At 33.6% G+C, this 5,886-nt stretch overlaps 1 long non-coding RNA gene across 1 annotated transcript in view; it reads right to left on the bottom strand.

Annotated features, from left to right (window-relative positions):
• The window catches only part of LOC128249759 (uncharacterized), a 6,014-nt gene extending 3,191 nt beyond the window's left edge, over window positions 1-2,823 (bottom strand). Inside the window, exon 1 of the long non-coding RNA XR_008265858.1 lies at window positions 2,519-2,823. This is a non-coding gene — a long non-coding RNA (uncharacterized LOC128249759). The remainder of the gene's footprint in view (window positions 1-2,518) is intronic.
• Window positions 2,824-5,886: the final 3,063 nt, after the last annotated feature.

Here is a 5,886-nt window from a genome sequence, read left to right as displayed (position 1 = left end):
TATATATATATATATATATTACCGTCCAGTTTCGAGCTATTTGGCTCACATCAGCCAAGCGCACCTACGCGATGGATTGATAGCTAAGATCCGCTTCTGCCACCGATATATTCTAAACGAAGTGGCAGTCAGTGACTGATTTCCAACAACCAAAATAGTTAGTTATAAAATCTCAAGAAGTGGTAGAGTAGTAAGTTATACTAAATGGTAAAGTCACAGTTTACAATGAAATTGCAGCTACATTAAATAGAATGATCTAATGAAAAAAATACTTTTTTTAGATATGATAAATCTTGGAAAGGAAACTCAGACGTATATTTTTTGTAAGAAATACACGGAGCCCCACAATGATCTTAGACAAAAACTACTACATGTGCTACTTCTTATTGTCTTTGCAAATTACAAATCAACTCATTTAAACATATAAATTGAAGAGTGTGTACATAACGTGCTCACATGCTATATCTAAGTTTTAATCTAGATAGAGTAGTTTGATTTTGAGACTAATTATATTAGCAGCGAATTTCGATGGAAAGAGAGAATGGAAGCCACAATTGTATTCGGAAAGTAGCTTACCACAGAAGCGGTAATATTATACCTCAATGATTATATTATATTATATTATATCTCAATGTTTAGTTTGAAGACTTGATATTCTCAATAATATTTAAAATAACCCAAGTGTCTTCTTCCACTTACACAACAAGCATGTATACAGTGATAACAAGTGTACCTCAGAATATAAAGCTGCTGTCCAAAATTAGTGTTCGGGAAAAACTTTATTTTTTGCCGGTAATTATATAGATACATATATACATGCTTGCGTACATACATACGTACATGCATGAATGCATACATACATGTATACATACATACGTACCTGCATACATGTAGACAACTTTGATGAGAACTCAATAAGTTACGAAAACCGATTAAAGCTGGTCAACGTTTTCCCAATCTACAGAGAAATAGCTAGATTAGCTTTGCTTTTATATTTATTATATATGTTAAATATATTATAATATACATACCTTGATATTGTAGTATATGTGCTTAGATTCCTGTGGGCAAGCCCTTGATATTAATTAAAGTATTACAATTTACGACATGCTAATTTTACCGCCAGTTCTCTTAGTTACTAGAATTATTGAGTATAAAAATAGATTGGATGAGGGTGTTGATTCTCTGGGTTTGGTAAGATAATGGTCAAATGTAGATAATTCTGAGATGTCAATAATATTCGAAAATAGATTAAGAATATTCGTTGCTCTATTAACCTACGGAACAAGAACTGAATTATCTCTGTTGGTATATCTATTACATACGTGTCGTAAATACATATAAGTCTGTGTGTGTGTGTATGTGTGTATGTGTGTGCACGTGTGTGTAATACATTTTTTTCTGATATTCAAAAAAAAATCATTTATGTTACTTGCGATAAACTTTTTCTCATTTTCAAATATTCGAAGCAAAAGTATGATTAAATTATACGAAAAGACGTTTATAATCAGATTTTCCTCGACACCTACAAGTACCTAAATGTGAAGCAGCTGTGCTATATAACTGAATGAGGTGAAACAATGTAGTATCTACATCTCTTCGAACATCTCGTAATCACATCGGGATAAGACAGCATACAGGTACCATAAACTTTAACTCCTGTAAAGACTTATACAGCGTGACTCGCTGTATGCTTAATAAATAATCACAATTTGAATTATTAAAACAACAGTACAAGTTGAAATGGATTTTTAAGAATCAGAATATATACTCATTCACAGTATCTTATTATAGCCATCTCAAAATCACTGTATGTGGTGTCTTTTCCCCTGAGCATTTACATAAAATACATTTCAAGTGTCATCAAATGCTCTGGGACAAATACTTTCGAAGACGTTAGGATACCGTAACTGAGTGTAGAAATAAAAAAAGGAAAATTAGCGGAGCCCCTGAATATTTCATAGAATTAATGGTAAAGTTATTGTGCTATTTCTGAAAACTTTACCCCAAGAACCGGAATACATAACCTGTGTTGCGTCTACATCAAAAGATATTCGCGCATTTGCTAATCATTGACAAGTGAAAGCAATTCGAATGCGATGATTAATCAATATACTTAAGATATACACTTTATACACTTTATGCACTTTATACACGTTATACACTTTATACACTTTATGCACAATCTTATAAACCTAATACAAAAAATATCCCTGTTTCTCTCTCATTCTTCGCTTTACCCAATTATTTCTGTCCTTTTTGTTTTCTTCCCATTTCTCTTCAACTAATCATGTGGAAGCGTTACAAGCGGGGGTTGAGTAACGGGGAAAAAACCCAGTTAACAAAGCAAGTTACACATTTCACACACCACAACTTCCCCTTCTCCTTAAATGCCATTGACAAACATAAAGTATTGACAAAACAGATAGACAACTATATCACACATATTTATATATATATATTACATTAACAAGTAGGAAGAAAAAAAATGGAGAATATTTGTCATATGTCTACATACCAAATATGTGAAGCAAGATATATGCAGAATATTTCATCGAGTATTTTCCTGTTTAACTCAGCAGTTGGTCATATTATGGCAGCTTAAACGTACTACTTCTTATATTAACTAAATTGGACGTAACATATGTTTCAGCTGAACACGTAGGCATAAAAACGTCTTGTGTGACATGCTATACGGTAATAAATTTGTACATATTTATTGATATGGAAAACAGATATGGCATTATCTGCTGGCGTAAATCTGGCGCGTATCTTTTTAGTAAATAACCTTGCAAATGTAAAGCAGTCATCGATGTCTTAATTTTCTCTTTAGGTTCTGAAAGAATGAATGATTATGTGCACTTACCATCTCAGCGAGTGTATATATGTGTATAAATGCACATGCGTGCAAACACGCATAATCGAAGATCTCAATAATTCACACACACACACACGCACACACACACACACACACACACACACATATATATATATATATATATATATATATATATATATATATATATATATATATATATATATATATATATATATATATATATATGTATATATATATATACGAGATTCAGAGATTCTACGTATACAAGAGAATTGTACTGAAAAAATTCAAACTTCGATGTTTTTTACAGGAGATCGATTCCGATGGTAAGAATGGCTATAAGAAAGATGAAGATGAGCGGGTATAGAGGCAATTATGCGGATGTACAATTTAGGAATATTATATATAGTAAATATATTAAATATATAGTTTGGGTATGAAATATAAAATATGTATATATGTATACATGCAAAACGGGAGAAAGGATAATGTGTAGACTTTCATATGAGGAATTTTTAAGCGTAAATATATAGATATTTATATTCAAATTTCCAACTAACACAGAGTACAAACGGCAGAGAAAATTAATGAGTTGGAAAAAAGTTGTTGTGAGCCCAACGGCTTTATCTGGGGGCTTACAGATCCATAATGACGTTGCATGTTTTGGATGGCACCATTTATACTTGAGGTATAATGCCTGTCTTTGTGTTTATAGTATATATGAGTGGTGATGGTGGTGTCACTCGTAATTATCATTATGTCAAGAATTGTAATCTGATGTTATTCATTTCATTTGTAAATCGGGGAGTTGGGTGCAGATTGTTCAGAAGGATATTTGTTCTTCCAGTGTATCTAGAGATTTTTCCAGATTACGAAGCAATCATCTCGAGGTATCTCTTCCATGCATTTTCAATATATATATATATACAGTGCCGTAGTTTACCTCTAATCCAAAACATACAAAATCCAATATCCATACTGCCGACCCAGAATAATATTGTACCATTGTGAAAGATGTGAATACCAGAGTTAAACGCCAAACAGAACTCAAAGAATTTCTACTCAAACAAAAATTCACATCCCGCTCATAGAAAATTATATACAGCGTGCTATAGAAACATCCATACAACATCTTAAGGCAACCCAAAATGACGAAAACGTGAGCAGGTACTACCATTTATAGTGAGACACAATTCGTTCCACCAAAACGTCTTTTGCATTGTCAAAGCAATCTTACCAAAGTTTGATCTAATAACGAATCGTTCATTGTAACTACATGGAATGATAATCGATGTGGTACATCTCAGTTCATACATACCGATCATTATATGAACATAAACCCGGAACAATATTTACAGATGCAAATATGAACTGCAAAAGCAGAAATTTAATTTACTGCATCAAATGCCTGAATTGTGAATTGTGATATACGTTGGTCAGACTGGGAATGCATTATCGGAACATTCACGTGTGTACTGACAGCAGATTATGGACTCTCGTGTCCGTTACGTCCCTTTAAGCAACCATCTAGGAACATGTGATAAAAAAAAGTGTATAATATTTCCATCTACAAACTACACACATCAAATCAAGTTGAGAGAAATTTCAGAGAAAAGAATTTTATTCTTAAATTCAAACCCGCGATAAATGGACAGTTTATTATGATGATGATGGTGATAAAAATAAGTACTACTGCTACAACTGCTACCACTAACAACAATAATAAAAGGGATAGTGAGGATGGTAGCTGAGTTGACCAAATGAACTTTGAGGCGATTGAAATGTAAAAATTTCTCGAATACTAAGAATAGAATTTTATGAAAACAAGAACATTGATTATAAAGTTCAAAAATATAGACAAATAATTATTCCTCTATGTGAGCTCAAAGTAAAGAATCTACGGTGTGCCCGCCGACCTTTTACTTCTAAGCCACATACTAATTGGTCAGAATTGGTTCGTAAGATTCAGACTGCTTGAGCCCACCGGAGAGTACTTAAACGATAAATTCAACCATTCGCTACAGTTGTTAATTGTGGAAAACGAATGTCACTACATGAATCTGATGATTGCGAAATGCAGGAAAGTACTAGTTTATTTCAATATTGTAAAATTGTTTAAAAAATGCAAATAGTAAAAACTGAAAATATGACATCAGGTCTCGTCTGAAGTTGGTAATGTTGTAGTAATATCGGTAGGTTGTTGTGCATAACTTAACTCCGCATGTGGTTCGAAAGTCACACAGATGCTCATGCAGAATAGTCATATTCGGTAACTTAGGCTTTATGATATCGAAATGGGCCATAGCACAGCGAAATCAACCAAAAGCAAGTTTGGTGTAAACCGTAAAGGCGTATTTGGCCACAGTACAGTATCCAGTGTGCTCAAGAAATTTCTCTCGAACTGCAAGAACATCGACAATTTGAAAATCCATTTAACCCTAAAACAGTCGATTCAGAGGTCGTGTTTCAAGCTGTAGGCAAACTAGATAATACGCACTGAGAGTATATTAGACGATCATGGCATGTTACGGACGTATGGTATTGTGTAGCAAAAAGATTCAGTATTGTTTAACAGATAACGAATTCTTCCACTACAAGCTCTGTTGCCGCTTGAATGCCACTGAATAAGAATCAGGAGCTGAAGGAAGTCAAACTGATGCCACACCTAGCGTATAGTGTAGACCTAGGTCCTTCACATTAATTCTCGTTCCCATCCATTTCTCATGTCTTACGCTCGTGATATTTCGCCATCGGAATCTTCAGTGAAAGAGTTCCTTCCCCTCGAAGGACAATACCTGCTACCATGATGGGATCAAACAACTAGCAGAATCATAGCCCACACGGTGAACCACGAAACACGGAACTTGAAAAACATGGAACTTGAAAAACATGGAACTTGAAAAATATATTACATAATTTACGAAAATATTGCAAAATTTCTGACTCAATTCAATATACATATCGGTGTGTGTGTGTGTGCGTGTGTGTATCTATCTATCTATCTATCTATCTATCTATCTATCTATTTAATCTATCTATCGATATAT

This window comes from Octopus bimaculoides, chromosome 18, assembly GCF_001194135.2.
Source record: "Octopus bimaculoides isolate UCB-OBI-ISO-001 chromosome 18, ASM119413v2, whole genome shotgun sequence".
Lineage (NCBI taxonomy): Eukaryota > Metazoa > Mollusca > Cephalopoda > Octopoda > Octopodidae > Octopus > Octopus bimaculoides.
Note: the sequence above shows the minus strand (reverse complement) of the source record. Positions and strands in the feature narration are given on the sequence as shown.